The sequence below is a fragment of the Protopterus annectens genome, chromosome 1.part0, assembly GCF_019279795.1.
Source record: "Protopterus annectens isolate FY-2018-M chromosome 1.part0, PAN1.0, whole genome shotgun sequence".
In the NCBI taxonomy this organism is placed as follows: Eukaryota; Metazoa; Chordata; order Ceratodontiformes; family Protopteridae; genus Protopterus; species Protopterus annectens.
The window spans coordinates 812,065,041-812,083,382 of record NC_056725.1 but is presented as its reverse complement, the minus strand read 5'-3'; the positions used below and the strand labels follow the sequence as shown (position 1 = coordinate 812,083,382).

General features: G+C 39.8%; 1 protein-coding gene across 1 annotated transcript in view; it reads left to right on the top strand.

The window, feature by feature from the left end:
• Positions 1-515: 515 nt before the first annotated feature.
• Positions 516-18,342, top strand: part of IPCEF1 (interaction protein for cytohesin exchange factors 1) — a gene marked incomplete in the record, with an annotated part of 1,177,958 nt that continues 1,160,131 nt past the window's right edge. Inside the window, 1 exon segment of the mRNA XM_044063366.1 lies at positions 516-671.

Here is an 18,342-nt window from a genome sequence, read left to right as displayed (position 1 = left end):
GTGTGTGTGTGTGTGTGTGTGTGTGTGTGTGTGTGTGTGTGTGTGTGAGTGCTTGTCTTAAATTGACTGTTATATTTGACATGGGTTAGATTTCTCAGTAAACAAAATGCCATATTAATGCAATATACATGTTAAATCTTTTTGTATTTGCACTTCTGGTTTCTACATGATGTCAAGTCAGCTTGATAAAACAAAATGTATTATTTTCTGTGTTGTCAAGCCAACTGTGAGCATTAAGAGGAAGTAATTACATCACACAATGCTATTGTCAGCTGAGACAAATATAAAACTATCAGTGAAAATAGGTAAATAAATTAACATTCATAAGTTACTTTGAAGTTCTAAATGTGACAGGATTGTCAGAGGAATTCTTCGCTTGTAAGTCAAATTGACTGGAGTATCAAAATGTTTTGTTGTCAGGGTTAAGTTGACTTTCAGAATAATCTTATGAATACATCACCAGGGTTCTGAGTAAACATAAATTTTCATTTCCTCTTTTTTGGACTAATAGAGATCACTATTATAGTCTACAGAACTTCAGGACAAACAATGTGAGCGCATTTCTTGCCAACCTTCTTTAAAAAGAGATGCCATATTCGACTGCGTGCTGTTACTGCCATGTAAACACAGAATTAGATGCTTTATTTACTCATCTGTTCAGTTTGGAAAAGGTAAAATATTTTTAAAATGTTTCCATATTAAGCTGTTAAATTCCTGTAAGGCATGATGAATTTGTTTGTATGTGAAGATCTTGTATTGTAAAACTGAAACTGGAGGAGGAGTATATTTTAGGTTGTTTTTGTACTATTACCCTTCTTCAGAATGGATCAATTGTGTGGACACCTGATTATTTTGACCCTGTATCTGTTTTAGTGCAGCCCACTATTTGTCAAAAGTTAATAGTCCAAAACTGCAATAGATCAGAATTTACTGGGTAGCCACATCAAAGGCATTGTAAAACTTTTAGCATTTCATAGTTATTGCATGTTTACTTCCAAAGTAAACAAAGCAAGTGTCCCACTTTCAGTCTTTATCTAACACAATCTATTGGGTGGACAGAAGGAAGTGAATATGTTTCTGCTGCATTGTTCACTGGTTTTACAATATTAGCTTGTGTCTTAGGGCTCACTACTCTTGGCTTATCCTGGATTTCAGGTTTGGAAAGGAGCTCATGAAGATGTGTAGGTGTATTTATCAATATGGCTGCCTCTTGTCACAATAATATATGGAGTAAAACAACCTAATTCCAGATATCCTGGGGAAATAATACTTCAGATATTCAATGCTTCTTTGTATGTTAGGTATCCAATGCTTCTTTGTATGTTAGGGGCAATGGGCCTGAAAGATGCAACACTTGCACAGTACACATTTGGTTGGTGTTGTGATAGTTTGGGTGGTAAATTTATAAAAACAAACAAAGATTTATAGAAAGATTCTAGATGTTGATGGTTGATGTTGCTGAATGCCTGAATCCATGATATGAAAACTACTGACATTGTTTTCACAATGTATTTTTTTAATTTAAAAATAAGGGATGTATTATTAGACTTAATAGTATTATTACAATGCCTCAGCCCTAACATTGGTATAATTCATTCCATGCCTAAAATATTTTTGCACTTTTTGATACTCTCTCTCTCCCTCCGTCCCCCAGCATGCCCATTTACTACTTTTGACCATTCAGGTTGTCCTGTTATTTCTTTTGTCATTAGATGGCATTGAACACGGCTGTTACAAACATTGCTTCCAAGGTGATACTGACAAGAAAAAGAGCCCATCAAGTTTCCTGACTGAGTGCTATCAGTGATTTAAAATCCACAGTCATAGCTGCCTAGCAAGGAAATGCAGCCTGACATACAGCATTGTAATTTCCACCCACTTTACACCCTCCCATCCTGCCATGTCATCATAGGGTGACACAAACAGTTTGCTCAGGCACAAACAGGCACCATCCTGGCCTACTACCATATTAAGTATCCTAGGCTAGACAACAACAGACATGTGCCACTGCAGTCAGGGCTACCATCTTTTGTCTGTGTGATGTGAAGACTCCCTCTACCTCTCGGATGTTATGTGTAATGCCTTCTACCCCATCCCTATAAACTATCAGGAATGGACAGCAATAATTTCCACATATAGTGAAGTGACACTCGTGCCAGGGCAGAAGTAGTAGTAACTGTTTGTTAACTATTTAAGGCCACCAGAAACTCTGTCCCTTTTCAGGGGTGACCTGGGAGGAATGTCTGATTAAGCAACTTGCTCAGAGTTGCACAGTAGGCAAATGGAATCTGTGCAAATTAAACCCAGGACTGCTGCAGGGTCGAGCTGTAGCAACACAATCTGAAACCTCCCTCCAGAGACAACTTTCATCAGTGCCACAGCTACAGTTAGGCTTATCTGAAGCAGTTCAAAAGATAATGGCTTTGCATTATGAATGTTTGAATGAGCTGATTCTGTACCACATTGGGCTGATCCTTCATGGCACAGGTCCTTTTTTATACAGTGAAGTGGGACTTGCAAGATATTTAGAATAAGCCCCACAACAACTAACAGAAAGGCATGATGTGGAGTTTTCACAGTAGAAAAATGGCTGAAATATGATTTCCATATGCAAAAAATGAAAAGCCTCATAAGCTGACCTCCAAACATGTAGTGTTTTGGCAGGGGCGTAAGGGGCTTAAGGTTTATCTGGATGACTGTAATTCACCCAGATCAGAGAAAGATGTAGACAAAATGAGATGAAACACATGCAACTAACTGAATTATAAAAGAGAAGAAAATGTATATAAAAAGATTGGCGGCCTTTTATATTTCATGGTGTGAAACCAAGAAGAGGGGATGAACTAGCAAGCTGATCCTTTATGCTTGTTTAGACTGTTAAGCTCTGGTAGTTAGAGATTCTGGTGGCAGATCTGGTGAGCTTCAGTCAGAGGAGTAAATCAAATTCTGCAGAGTATGTTGGCTGCTGCTTCCTAGAGCAGCACAAAACATAGGTCCTATGTGGGCTTCACTAGCTACTTGTTTGTCTGCAGATTAAAGCTCTGGTTATGTTTACGTACTCCTGTGTGATGTTGGCTGCCTTGTCACCTATTTGTTTGGTTCCTTTTGTTACATGTCCCCCTACCTGGGGCTGCTGTTACTTCAAGAGGCATGGACTGAATCATCTGGCATACATTATATTGCCTTTCAAGGTCCATATCCCTGGACTATGCTCCCTCACGATTTTCCGATTTATTATTTCTTAGAGTTGATCCTTTTCAGTTTTAATTTTCTGTGCCACATATAGTGATCTGATATATGCATGCTTGATCTATTATGTTTTTCTAGCACTACAGTAGGAGATAAAGGCTTCTACCAGAAATTGCATAGGACTTCAAGTGCTATGTGATGTCACTGGCAGTGACTTCCATATCAAATGAACATTCATAATTTCATAGGTTCATAAGTGTTTACTAGACTAACAACCACAAGGGCCTTTTTAAGCCTAGCCATGCATCCCAAATCTCTGACAAGTTCTGGTACCCTTGATAAGCGTAAGTGTGGGCCTGGGAGATTAAATATTTACAGGTTACCTGTTTACATCAGAGACATAGGTGCCAAACCAGGGGTGAATTTCCATTTTACCATCCAATTGTCCAAGTTGCACATGAATCGGGTTAGGGAGGAACTCTGCTTCACATGGATGAGGCGTCTGTTCCATAGAAGGGTAGTCTCTGGGATACATACCTATCTCTACAGCAGGTCCTATTTATATCACAGGCAAGATTTAAGTCTGTAGAATGGATGATTCTGCTACTGTTTGTTTTGCAGATAAGTAGGAGGTCCATCAGAGTGGGGTCTGACAATGCCTTGTATACCAGGCATAGATCTCCCCTCAAAAGCATGTAGGAGACAGAATACAGGGATAGGGCCTTTTAGGAGGTCTGCATAGGACATTTTACTTACACCCTGTATTGTTTTAGTGCAGAACCTTTGTGGATGCTCCAGTTGTTGGATAGTCCTGGTTAGGTACATACCAAAGGGGGCATTGTACTCAATGATAGGTCTGATGAATGTCAAATACAGTGCAACAATGACTTCCTTGGATCTAGATGCCATACCTTTGTTTATAAGTAGCACAACATAGAATGATTTCCTCACTACTGTAGACACATGATGGTCAAAGGCTAGATTACCGCCTATGTGTGTCCTCAAATCCCCAAATTGCTGTTTAATGGTAATCATTCCCATTCAGATACACAAGCATACACAATTCAAAATGTACAGAGCTTTGATGGTATTCAGTATGTTTTTTACAAAAGGTTGGATCCTTTAGTGGTCTGTCTTACTTTCAATCCTAACAGCCGCTTTTTTTCTGGTGTGCAACTTGCAGTTTAATTCTTTCTTTTTTATACGTTCACAAATTGCAGTAAGGTAGCTGTCCTTGTGGGCTACTTTAAGCTTTAAGATAAACACCTTAACCATATGCCAACCTCCCTTCCTACATTTTTTTGGTAAAACATTGGTGAATTGTTTTGTGAAACTATGATTATAAACTTCTTATGAAAAGGCTGTAGGTCAGGCTTAACCAAGGCTGTGCAAACTGCTGTAAGAGATAGTTTTTATTGTCACATGACAAAGATGTACAGCAAATGTTGATAGCCATTGACGAACTTGGTCACAACACTGGTAGGGAAAAGAGGGGTGGTCATTCGATTGTCTGTGTTTTATTGCAGAAGCCTTTGACTTGGTTTATCCCTCCCAGCTTTGGTGCACTTTTGAAGGATTACATTTTTGGTGTTAAGTTTCTTACTTTTCTCCTTTTGTTCACTAGTTCTCCTACATTGCTTCTGGTGGTTAATGGTGGACTGGTCCCAGGGGGTCACTATATGTTTTGAGTGAAACTTGGCTGACCCATAAGTAGCACCTTATACATTTTTCTCATGAATGTGGTAGCTTTTAAGATTGAGAATGTAAATCTAAGTGTAAGGCCTTGAGAAAGTGTAGGTACCATATACTTCATGTGAAACTATTTTGCAAACACTGGGCATTATGTTTTGGGTCTATAGATGGTATATAGTGGGAATGGCTTCCCTATCGCAGAAATTGCATGAGGCCATATTATTGAAATCATACAAAATGCCCTGTAGGGAAAGGCATGTCTTTGTTATTTCATTTTTTAAAAGATTGTGCAGACTTAGATCTACCTGATGACCTAGACAGTGAGGGTTTACCAATATCTTTTTAAGGATTTTTGTGGGGTCCTAGACTGAATCCAGTAAAGCTGGGCATGATTAGAAATACCTATGAAAGGGTAGTCTTGGCTTTTTATATTCTGTGTTTTTCTTTGCTTGCTTCCTACATATTTATTACTCTTTAAATTTGTTTAAGTGTCAGCTCACTTCTTTAGCTAGTTGCCCTCTCTTTCTTCAGGTGAAACCTGCTGATTTTCTGGGATGCCTTGGTACAAGCTAAATGTGATGCTTTTAATATATTTTGTTTCTAACTGAAATGTTCTATAGCTGAAAACTTACTATTGAGGGGTTGGAGGTATCTGGGATGCATGGCATATTATCATTAATAAGGCTTATTGGAGATTGATGCTTGGGAATCCTTGTCCTTGGATCTTCGCTTTTCTGCTGGCTTAGGGTCACTTTCTTTGGTTACTTGCAGAAGCTTCATTTTCAGAACACGATCATGATGCTAGACTGCTGGGCTACAACACCGTGAAATGAAAAAAATGTTTTGACAATTTTTGTGTTTGTAGCTCTATTTTTTTTTTCTTTTTTTTTTATCTAAAAATGTTAAGCTTTCCATTCCTTCACAACTCCATGCTTGCAGAGTTTTATAGGTTCATAGGTTCATACTAGGCTATCTGCCCTATGGCATTTATAAGCCTAGCCAGAGTGTGTTTGCCTTTCGCCACCCATTTTAAATTCATTTTGCTATGCCCTTTTTCGAGTATTAGTATACTGTGCCTCTGTCTAACAGTGACACAGAAGTGATACCCGGGGTAAACCTACGATCTCCCATCCACTCATCAAGATTCCTCTTGAAGAGAGTCAATGGGGGACTCTGTCTAACCTGGACTGGGATTTTATTCCAGAGTGAAGGGAGCCTCTGGGTTATGAATCTGTCCCTCCAGCATGTCCTATTTATTTCAGTGCTGAGGTTCAAGTCTCTCGAGCGCGTAGCTCGATGGGATTTGAATTTTCTGAGGTGCAGCATGTCCATTAATTCCAGGTTGGGCATGGCTTTATACGTCAGGCACAGATCGCCTCTGAACAGGTGGTATGCCACTGAGTAGAGCTGGAGTTTCTTTAACCGGGCAGCATATGGCATCTGTTTGAGCCCTTTGATCCTCTTGGTGAGGTACTTTTGGGGTCTTTCCAGTTGCTGCAGGTGTCTGGTAAGGTACATCCCAAAAGGGGCATTGTACTCAATTATGGGCCTGATGAGGGATGAGTAAAGAGGCACAATGACCTCCCCTGATCTAGATGTGAATCCCTTCATGATTAGGTGGGCTATATAAAATGTTTTTCTAACCACTTTGGCCACGTGGTTGTCAAATGAGAGATTGCTATCAACTTGGGTCCCCAGGTCCCTAATTACTTCTTCTGTACTTAATGGATTACCACTTATGTGGTAGTTTGTGGGCACTTTGTTTTTGCCAAAGGGGATGACTATACACTTTTTGGTGTTTAGCTTGAGGCCATAGCTCTGACACCAGTTGTCTGTTTCTATGAGGCCGTTTTGGAGGATGCTTGTGTCGGCTGGAGAGTCGATTATGGCACCCAGTTTGCAGTCATCTGCGAACTTGGTCAGCCACAGTCCTTCTGTGTTGGCCTGTATCTCCGAGAAATATATACCGAACAAGAGAGGTCCCAGGACTGAGCCTTGTGGGATGCCACTTGTAACTGGTTTGGAGTCTGACATGGCTCCAGCAATTCTAACCATGTGGGTTCTGTCCTTGAGCCAGTCTGCAACCCATCTAGTGACATAGGGGTTTATATTTAAGCTGGTGAGCTTATCTATAAAGCCCGAGTGGGTTATTGTATCGAAGGCTTTTGCGAGGTCCAGGTAGGCTGTGTGGACCACCTTCCCCTTGTCAATGGCCTTGGTGACTGTTTCAAAGAAATCGACCAGGTTTAAGAGGCAGGATCTGCCCTTAACAAAGCTGAACTGGGTAGGATCCAGTGTCTGTAGGTCCCCAATATCTGTATTTATGAGGTCCATGATGATCCTTTCCATAGCTTTGCAGACCAAGCTAGTCAGGCTTATGGGGTGATAGTTTCCAGGATCCGTTGAGGCACCACCTTTGTGGAGAGGGACCACTGTTTCTGTACGCCACTCTTTGGGTACATATCCTGTAGTAAGGCTGAGATTGAACAGTAGTTTTATGTTTGGGTTTAGCTCTTCTTGGAGTTCATGTAGGATGCAGCCTGGGACACCGTCTGGTCCCATTGATGCTGTGTTTTTTGCTTTGGAGAGGGCGGCTCCTACCTGAGCATTTGAGATGTCAGGGGGGCAGCACTCTGCTGGGATAGATATTTGCCCTTTTGGTGGGGATGGGGGGGGAGAAGTTTGCGCTGAACCTGTCAGCTAGGATGTTTTCAATGTCTGTGGGTTCAGTGTATTTTTTGTCATTTTGGACTAATTCTGAGCATATCTGGGAATTCCCACCCAGGTTCCTAACATAACTAAAGAAAGCCTTGTGATTATCCTTAATGTCCTGTGCAATTTTTCTCTCGAAGCTCGCCTTAGACGAGTTTATGAGTGCCCGTAGTTTTTTTGCTAATACTGATCAGAGATGCCTTCCCTTTTTGGGATTTTGCTCTATCATGTAGTAGCTTCCTCCTTCTATTGTATAGTTTGTTTATGGCTGGGGTCCACCAGACAGGATGTCTGCCTTTGGAGGATTGCATCTTGGTTTTATTTGGGACTGCATGATCCATGCATTCCTGAAGGTGTTCATAGAATGCGTTTATAAAGGATTCTGTGGTCTGGGCCGTATTTTCCACAGGCCCGGGGGCTTTGAAGGATTCCACCTCGGTTTTGAGGAGTGTGAAATTTGCTTTAGAGAAGTTTTTTACTGTGGTTTTCTGGGCAGGGGGTGGGGTCGGGATGTGAATATCCAGTGAGATTAGTTTATGGTCTGATCTTACCAGTGAGGGATACTCTTCTGGTCTGGAGCATAGAGTCCCCATGTTGGTGATGATCAGGTCCAGTATGTTTTCCCCTCTTGTGGGAGGGGTAACAAGTTGTTCCATAGCATTTGAGTTTATAAATTCTAGGAACCTTTGGGCTAGGGTGTTGGAGCTAGAGTAATGCTCCCAGTCTATGTTTGGGTAGTTGAAGTCGCCCAATATAATGGTGTTTGGAGAGACCTTCATATTTTCCAGTGTTCTCAGGAAGGCCAAGTGGGGTTCCTGGGTTTGGGAGGGTGGTCTGTAGCAGGCTATAAACTGGAAGGCAGTTTTACCCACTGTTAGTTGCACATGGATAGTCTCTGATGCTTCGTGCTGTGCCACCAACCTGGAGGTGTGGGTATCTTTGACGAATATTGATACTCCCCCTCCTTTTGTGGTTCGGTCCAAGTTTTGGGGCTGAAAGGCATGGTATGAGGTATAACATGGTAGTGCTGGGGTGCTCTCGGGAGCCTTGAACCAGGTTTCTGTTACTGCACAGATATCGATGTTCTCCATGCTAAGGAGAGTTTCAAGTGCATGCATCTTGAGGTTTAAACTTCTGGTGTTGAGTAGCATTACTCTTAGTTTCTTATACCTTGTGATACCTATGGAGGTGGGTTTGCCTTTTGAGCCTTGCCTAAAAAAGGCACTATGGGGGTAGCAAGAGCCTTTGCCAATATCCGAAAGCTCAGGGGTGACAGGTGCAAGCCGTCCCTAGCAAAGCATCGTGGCTTGTCGAGCATGTCATCCCAGGCTGACAGGCATTGGATCCCCTTTGAAAATAAATGACACCAATACTTAAGCCAGTTGTTGAAATTGATCATCTTGTCTTCATATTGTGGCATCATTCTTGGTGAGGGTAAGATGCTAATCAAGGTCAGGGTCATACCGGCCTGGGCTACATGCTCAGAGAGCTCCTCTATGTCTCTTTTCATGTAGTCCAGGGAGGTATGTCTCAAGTCATTCACACCAGCATGGACAATGACTGAGTCATATTTGTACTTGCCTTGGAGTGACCTGAGTGCTTGTGTTATGTGGTGGATCCTAGCGCCCGACAGGCAGCTCACCGTGACCTTCTCCTTGTTCAGCCTGGTGAGCGGGACGTCAGTGTGCCTGATGATAGAGTCACCTATTACAAGTGTATCAGGTGTGTTGTTTAGCCTTAAGGGCTGTGACTGTTCGGCACACTGGCTTTGTGAGGTATGTGTTACACGTGTTTTGTTTTGGGGTAGCGGTTTCTTGGGTGTCTGTTTTGGAGGTCTCTGCTGCTTAGGCAGATTTTTATTTAGAGCTTCCGAGTATGTTTTTGTGTGTTTATGTGTTTGATTTGCTGTTGTGGTAGGTCTATGTGAGACTGGAATTGTAGTGAGTGTGGTTTCCTTCTCCTCCTGACTGGTTACGCCAGTACTGAGTTGAGAGAGCTTAGCCTCCAGTTTGGCTATATGGTTGCATCTCTCACATGTGTTGGAATTTGTTGGGAGGAGGAGAGGGTTGTCTGTGTACATGAGGCAGTTGTAACATTGCCTCAAGATTCCCAGATTCACCAGCTGGACCGGAGAGGAGATTGACAACTGACCTTTGGACATGCTAGAATAGTATTGGGAATTCCTTTATAATTGAAAAAAGGGCCAATGGGGAACAAGGTACTCAAGGGGAGTTTGTGAGGGTGTAGTGCTTTTAATTTTTTAGTGCTGATTTAGTGAGCAAGTGCCAGGTAACTTAAATGCAATGTGTTACAGGTAACTTAAATGCAAAAACGACAAACAGTAACTTTTTTTCAAGTGAAACAAGCAAATAAGTACAGTAAGCAATGCAGATATCACTAGGGATCCACAGAAGTGCTGAAAAGCCGCGTTTTAGGTGGAATTAGCGTTTCAGGGAAATAACAAGCAAACAAACAACAAGCATACAAACAAAGCTAGATTCAGCAGGCCTGGATCTAGTCTATGCTATAGCAAACAAGGTGTACCAATTTCAGTAAGAAACAGTTCAAATATGTTGCTTGTAGCTTAGATGTCTGCATTAATAAAAAGGCAGCTTATTTGGCTGGGCTGTTTTCTAAACTACCCAGTCTTTTTGTGTACTCCATGAAAGGAGACCAACATGTGATTTGGCCTTATTTCAGGCATATTGGGGAGGGGGTCAGAAATGGCACTTCAATAGACCTAGTCAGGCAGAAAGCAGTAAACAGACATTTCCCATTAGCTCAGGCTTCTTTCAGGTTTCTATGCTTGACTAGTCAGAATGAAAGTAAAAAAAAAAAAACTTTGGTGACTTGTTATTTTTTAATTATTATTGTTATTATTATTATTATTATTATTATTATTAACTAAGATATACTCTACTGTGCTATGTGATCTGATCTATTGTGTTGAGAATGCTATTTGTGCTCTTTTATTTAATGATGCCTGTGTCAGCCAACTCTGCCCCATTCCAATCAGACTCACCTATTCGGTTGCTTCTTGCACCCCCCCCCCCCAAAAGTCAACAGTTGCCACTGGTTAAGATTGAGTTTAAGCATAAGTCTGTTTATGGAGGAGTATGCTCTTTTATCTGACTGTACTTGTGGAAACTTTGGAATATGTTTATTTTTTCCATTGTTGTTGAGTTGCACAATTTTGTCCAAAGGCAAGTAGTCTGTTTTGTTTTCCTGAGTTTCAATTTCCTAAGGATGTTATAACTTCTTTTGGTTATTACCATCATATTTCTAAGGACAGAGAAGATTATATTGATAAGATTCTTTCCTTATGTTTATAGTATATTGAATTATAAACAGTGGCCTGTATCTCAATCTCTCAAAGATATAACATTGTGGTTATGAAAAGAAGGTGGTGTTGAAGTTTATATTTTTCTATATATGCTTTTCTGTTCTTGTTGTCATTGCATCAGTTGCTGTTACATGCTTCTATTCTTTTTTTGCGTGTTGTGATTTATAAGTTCTTAATGGTTTAATAATTTCAGTTTAATAGAATTTAACATCTTCCTTTCATTTGTGGCTAGTGCTGTTGGATCTTTTATGTCCACTTAAGTTACAAACAATTCAAGAGGATGGCACCTTTATTTAACATCGAATTTATTGGATGGTACCTCAAGAATGCAGCAATGCCTTTTTCCCACATTATTATTAAGTAATGTAATGTGAATCCTAACAGCTAATATGGGACAGAAACCACCTCCTGCCATTAGAGAGGAATGTGTCCCTTTTAAACCACTAACACTGTGTAAAAAGACTACTGTAGTGAGAAACTCCAAAGCAGCAAGGCAAAGAGTATTAGAGCATTTATGACAGGAGCCCTTGCAAAATTGCCCTGATGGGGCATACTCTAGTCGTAAAATACACAACCAGATGCATGGCATTCTAAAAATGTAACACCCCTATAAGATAACCATACCAAAACTGTTCAGGACAGAAACAGTTCTAACCATGCAGCAGAAAAGAATGCAAAGTTATTGGTTGAATGAAATCTTACAGCTAATAAATATTGACCTATGACTCAAGCAACTAAAGTTCAGTTAGCCATTTGGGTAGCTGTTGGAGCATATATGACAGAGAAGATGAATTATGAGGCTTAGCCTACTCACCTCTCTTTGGGGAGAAGACTAAAAAAAATGCTTTCAAAGCACACTTTTAGGGTAAAGCCCTACTGGGGACTAGGGAATACAGGGAGATGCCTGTCTACAAGGAAGGACAGGTCAGGTTGATACTGTGTAATGTAGAGATGTGGCTGTGCATCACAAAGGTCCATTGCATGCCAGCATCTTGGATACTGTTGAGTATGACCAGGAGAACAGTAGGGATTAACTCACAAATCCATTTCCCCATCATCTAAATGATGGATCCCACTCTCAGGTCACATGACTCTCACCCAACCAATTGTATGGGCCATAGGCCTCTCAGCTTGGGAAATGAATGGGCACTTTGAGCAACAAGAGGGAGAGGCTTTATGATCAGCAAGAGGACCAGGCCAAAAGAAGAATTATTCAAGTTGATATCAAATGCTTAGTGATTGATCTACCTGCCCTACCATAGGCAAGTGAGACACTTATGCAGTTCTTGCAGATAAAAATGCAAACAACCTTTCTCATATTTGAATTAAGACACATTTATGACAGATGTAACATGCCAGTGTTCTGGTAACTTTAAGATTATTAAATAGCATCTCTTCCATAATTCTTTTTGCATAGAAAACAGACTGAAATGAATGCATGGGCTTAGAATAAATTCAAAGAAACAGTCTGGTGAGGAACTCTGTCTGATGTTCATGCACAGTATACGTGCATAGTTCAGGGTTGTCTTATAAAGCTCCATTCATATTCAGTAATCAACAAGGTAAAGAGCAAGTGCAAAATTCAAAAACACTTTGTGCCATCAAGACAGCACAGGAACACAGCCTCATCATTAAAAGACTGCTTTAATATATTGATAGGCATGTTACATTTCTGGGGACTGATAGCTATAGGTTATGATTGTGCCTGAGTTTTATGTCATTCCATTTCTGAAGACCATTATAGTGTGATATGAAGTTTTACCCCTTCATTTCAAGCATAGATTTGGGTTGCAGTTGTAACAGGCAACTAAATCCACTCACCACTGTCTCTCCCTCCATAAACTAAAATGGTTAGAACTTCCCAACTATCTTACTTACACTCAACTAACTCTAGCCCACAAGCTTATTCTAAACCCCTCCAACTGTCCCTCCCTTTCGTCTGCCCTTAAAATGCACCTACCAAACAGAGTTCTAAGGTCTAATAATCAAAATTTACTAGAAGTGTACAAACCTACTCATCCCCCAGGCAAAAACCTTCTTTCCTTCAGCCTTGCTCACCTCTGGAACTCTCTACCACCAAACATCCACATTACCTCTAACCACTCTACCTTCAAGAAGTCACTTTTCTTACACCTAGCATCTCAATGGGAATGCTCTTGCACCCACCTCATATAACCAACTCTACTAAATGCCCTGTAATACCATAATCTACTTTATTCATCTACTATGTTTGTTCATTAATCTGCATTTATGTTTTGCTTTTGTTCCTTTGATAGCATGTACCAAGGCTGTTACTGTCAAATGTTAATGTACATTTATGTTTTTGCTTATGTTCTTTTACTAGCATGTATCTAGATATTACTGTCAAATGTTAATGTACATTTATTTCTTTTTTGGAGCTTTTCTCCCCGGGACTCCATTGAAAACGGGTTCTTCAAGGCCCAGTGGACTATCCTGGTAAACCAACTGCAATAAATAAATAAATAAATTATGACATCATTTAGGGCCGCAGCTCTCTGCTGGATGCGTTGGCCTCTAGATAGACAGAACCTGAGCATTATATTCTGCCTTCACTGAAGATCAAGGCTGCTTAATAGCTGCTTTTACCTAGTTCCAATGGGATACATAGTTCTTGGCTAGGGACTCCAAACTGTACTCTGCCACAACAGAGGAACACAATTGTCAGGCTGTTGCTTTACTCTGCCACATCAATCAAACATGAGAGCTGTCATCAGACTGAGTGGTCTGGTCTAACATTAGAAAGGACAACTGCTTTCTAAAAGATGGTTTTCCTCTCAAAGCAAGCCTTGCTGTGAGATGGCATATTACACAAACACTATATTCCATTATCAGACAATGATTCAGCTATCTTCTCATTAGTGATATTACCTATAATAATACCAAAGCACATTAACTGTTATCAGACAGGGCTACAGCTGTCTTATAGATGCATTACTCTCTCATCACAGGCATAGCAGTACAGTGGAATAGTGCCTGAGACTGTGTTATTACAGAGGGCTGCAACCTTCTGATATATTCCCTCTTCACAGACAGAACTGAGGAAATGAAAAGTGCTCAATTATTACAGTCTGCTATCATGGAGAACAACAGTTACATACTAGATGATTTATTAACAACAGAGTATGATACCCATGTAATGCATTCTGCCAACAAAGACTGCCCATCTGTCTGACAGAATACCTTCTCATTCTATTCACAAATGAGTGAAGTGTAATATGGATGCAGTTATATTCTGTCATTACTCAGTATCACAGCTGTTGGACAGCTGTTTCATACCACCACAGCAGACAAATATGTAGCTGGGAACTATATAAAAGCTTGAGCATGAGTGTATGAGCACTGTATGCTGCCATTCCTGAGGACCACATCTGTCTAAACTTCTGTCTTCTCATGAGCTGAAAGATGATTGGTACAATTATCAGACGTGTTATATTTCTTTACTGGAGTTGTAGGTATGGGTTAGAATAGTGCCTGAATGTTATATCCATGGCTTTCAGAAGGCAAAAGAAAGACAAATAGAAGAGACAGAGACAGAGAGAGATGTGCCTCTAAACCCGGTCAGAATAGGCAAACAGCACTACATTTCACCATCACAGAGGAGCACAGTTCTCTAATAAATGTCCTCCCCTCACATTGCACACAGCCCTGTGCTGAAATGGTATGAAGGTATATAAAGTATTCTAGTTTAATATCAAAATGAAGCATATTGGACAAGTAAGGTTCTTTCCCCACTCACCGTAGTACATTCATAGATCAGAAGACCATTATTGTATGCATGATCATGATTGGAACAACATCTTCTAAGGACTATATTCTGACATCACAGAGGATGATAACTGTCTGACAGATGCTTTATCACTTCACTGTATACAGAGCTATGAACAATGACCTGGAACAATACCTGAACACCGTGTTTTTGCTATATACTCAATTTTCCTTCACTTTTCACTTAAGGGTGCTAATAGGTCTATTAAGTAATCAATTTACTGCATTGTCTCCTTTGTGTTATATGTTTTTACTATGCATTTGTTATATCAGCTTAACTGTTTCTCATTGACTTAAGATATACTTGCATTGTATCCTATAACTATGCCTGACTTTGCACAGTAATCCATGTGGTTTTAAATACTGAACACTGGTAATATTTATTGTCGTACCTCTGGCCTGGCTTGTGGCAAAAAAGGGGTTCACAAGACAACCCAAATTCCCAGTTAACAAATAAACAAAAATAAAAATGTGTTGTAATCTTAGAGGACCACTGCTTTCAGCTAAATGTTTGTCTTCATACAGAGCTATAGATTACGGTTGGAATGTATTGACGCACTTTATTCACTCTCATACCAAATCACAGCTGTTTTTTTACCAGCATTGCTAAATGGTATTGCATCTGAGCATGGAATCTCACCATGCCTGAGCACCTCACTGGCCTGATGTATGCTTTATTCAAACACAAGAGGCATAGCCAAAATCAATGATACTGATTGTTGCTCACTGCAGTGTCAATAAGCAGAAAGCAAATAGTTATTGTTGTTTTCCCAGCTGTTAATAAAGGCAAAGACCTAGTGGGATTAATTTATTTATTCAGATTTGTTGCATCTTCCTTGCGGTTCATACCTGTCTTGATATATGCAACAAAATAGAAGAGAAAATGCTCATAGCAGTGGTACGTCCCCAAACTTATTTTTATCTGAGGGCCTGGCTTTTAAATCTTTAATCTTCTCAGAAAAGATAATATAATCTTCTATTAGCCATGTCAGAAACTGCACCTTATTTTTCTCTTTTTATTCAGTAATAATAATATTTAAAACAGTATTATTTTTGTCGTACTACATCATGTTTTTCTTTTTTATTCATTTATTGTTGCTTTACTATGCTCTTCTTCTCCCATGATGTCCTTGTTGGCCTGTAGTTAGACTATCTATCACATCGGTAAACCAATGTGTCGGTATTGCTATGCATTACGTGTGGGTAGGCCATACAGGGCTTCCCTTCACATACCCATACCTGGTCTATACTTCATCACCAAAGGTGATGTGGAGCTGCCCAAAGGTGAAACAGCATTTAGACAGGGGGTTCTCCCTGTCTCCTTGAAGTACCTCACGTCAGAACATCAATTTCACCTGTAGATGAGCGCTGCTTTCTTAAGGCATTACATATGACTTTGCTATTTAACATGGGGTCTATCTAAGCCTGGCATAATGTCTGATACACTTGTGATGGTGACCTAGCATTTATCAGTGACTTGATTTGATGCAAACTTTGACGCTCATGTTGTTGCAGCTATTCCATCTGGTCTCTGTGCCATTCAGAGTCCTCGGTGAAGTGATGTTGGCAGTGAGGTAGTCAAGTGTTTTAGGCCACACAATTTTTGACTCTCTTGAAGTAAATTGTGGTTGTACCAACTCCTTAGAATATGCCCTTGCAGCAGGAGTAAATTGCATATTCCACCTCATACATAGGTCACTTAGTTACTTGGGGGCACTGTGAACATTTCTGAATTTCCTTATCAACATCATGAATGATTACCCTTGCTAGCTTCTTTTGAATGATTTTTTAATGCCAGGATTAATAACAAATCTGTCAGACTTGCTATGTATCTCTTCTGTATGTATTATGCAAAGCCCCTAACTGACTCAGGTTGTTTCTTCTGCCATCCATTCTCAACAGCATTTTTTTGACTTAATTTTCTAAATTGGTCTCATTAACTTAAACCTCATAGTAAAACCAGCATGAAGGAAGGATATTTAGGCAAACTGTATACATAAATTATGTGCACTTGATGTGGTGAAAGGAGTCACTATTTTGATGGATTTAGAAATAAAAACATTAAGCAAAGAAAGTGCTCAGGTTATACATACTGAAAAATATGAAGAAGGAATTCATTTGAAGCACCAAAGGTTCTTAGAGATGAGCAAACAGATAATGTAGAACCAGTAATTATTCAAAATTGAAAATAAAAGCAAAGCTGAGAAAAGAGATGAGAAAATGCTACAGAACACATTGTGGAGGTCAAAAAATATCTAAAGGCACATAGGAAGAAAACACACACACACACACACACACACACACACACACACACACACACACACACACACACACACATTAAAAAGCATATATTTTCATCATATATTGATCTTTTCAGTTTGATTAATGTATCTGTTTCATTTTAAGTAGCTATTGGGTGGTGCAGTAATGCAGTTAGCGTTGTTACCTCACAGCAAGGGGTTTTCCGGTTCAATTCTCGGCTTGGGTGCCCTCTGTGTGGAGTCTGCATGTCCTCTCTACATTTGTATGGATTTCCTCTCATATTCCAATACACGTGTCTGGAGCGTTTCTCCCCAGGCCTTCGCTGAGAATGGGCTCTGCTACAGTCGGCCTTTTGTCCCAGTGGAGATTGACAAGCTACATGATTTCATTTTGCAGTCCAACTTTCTTATTCTTTGCTGTAATTTTATTGGGAGATGGAGTGAGAAGAGCATTTACTGTGATAATATCTCTCCACTGCCTTGCATTAAGGTTGCTCACGTTTCTTTGTTTTTGATTGTGTCTGTGGCAATTTTGCATGTGTCAGTTTGTTTTTGCAATGATATTCTTTGAGTTTTGGCAACAGTCATCTCTAATCCATCTTAAGGTAAGAGCAGTTAATTCAGCTGTCTTATTTAGAGTCAGAACTGTAGCTCCAAGACACATTTGATATTTGGGCTTTCAGCGCTGGTCACCTGTGATTCTAAAGCATCCTACCTCAGGCAGGCAACAAGTATTGTTTAAACTGTGAGCATTGCTGAACTGTTGAAACTTGAAGTATGCATTTAACAATTACTTTCTAGTTACTAATGAAGTCTTGTACATAAAGTCTAAAATATCTTATCTAATGTTTGTAACATGTTTTTTGTATAAACTGTGAAGATTCCTGAACTGTTTAAAATGTGTACTATTTAACTTTATAACAACTAGTACCTGTATGTTAGTCTAGTAATCTCTTGGAGCTTATCTCCTGGGACTCTACTGAAAATGGACATAAATCCAGTTAGACTATCCTGGTCAACAAATTTAAAATAAAATAAAATAAAATAAATAAATAGCACACCTAAAACACTGACTGCAGTCATTTTCTCAGTTTAAAAAATGTTATTGATTTTGGACCTATAATCAATGACCTGCTTAGTTCCTAAGGTTATAACATTATGAGTTATACATATCTTTTCAAGTTTCCATGATATCACATGTAATTTGAAAAATGCCAGAAAGAAATAATTGAAGACTTCACAAACAAAAGACTGGTGGGTATGCAAATAGTGTCAGTCTACAATTAGAGTTATGTTGTCTTTGCATCTGGTTCTCTTGATTTTGATTAAAAGAAGAACATGTACATTGTGATAAGAAAA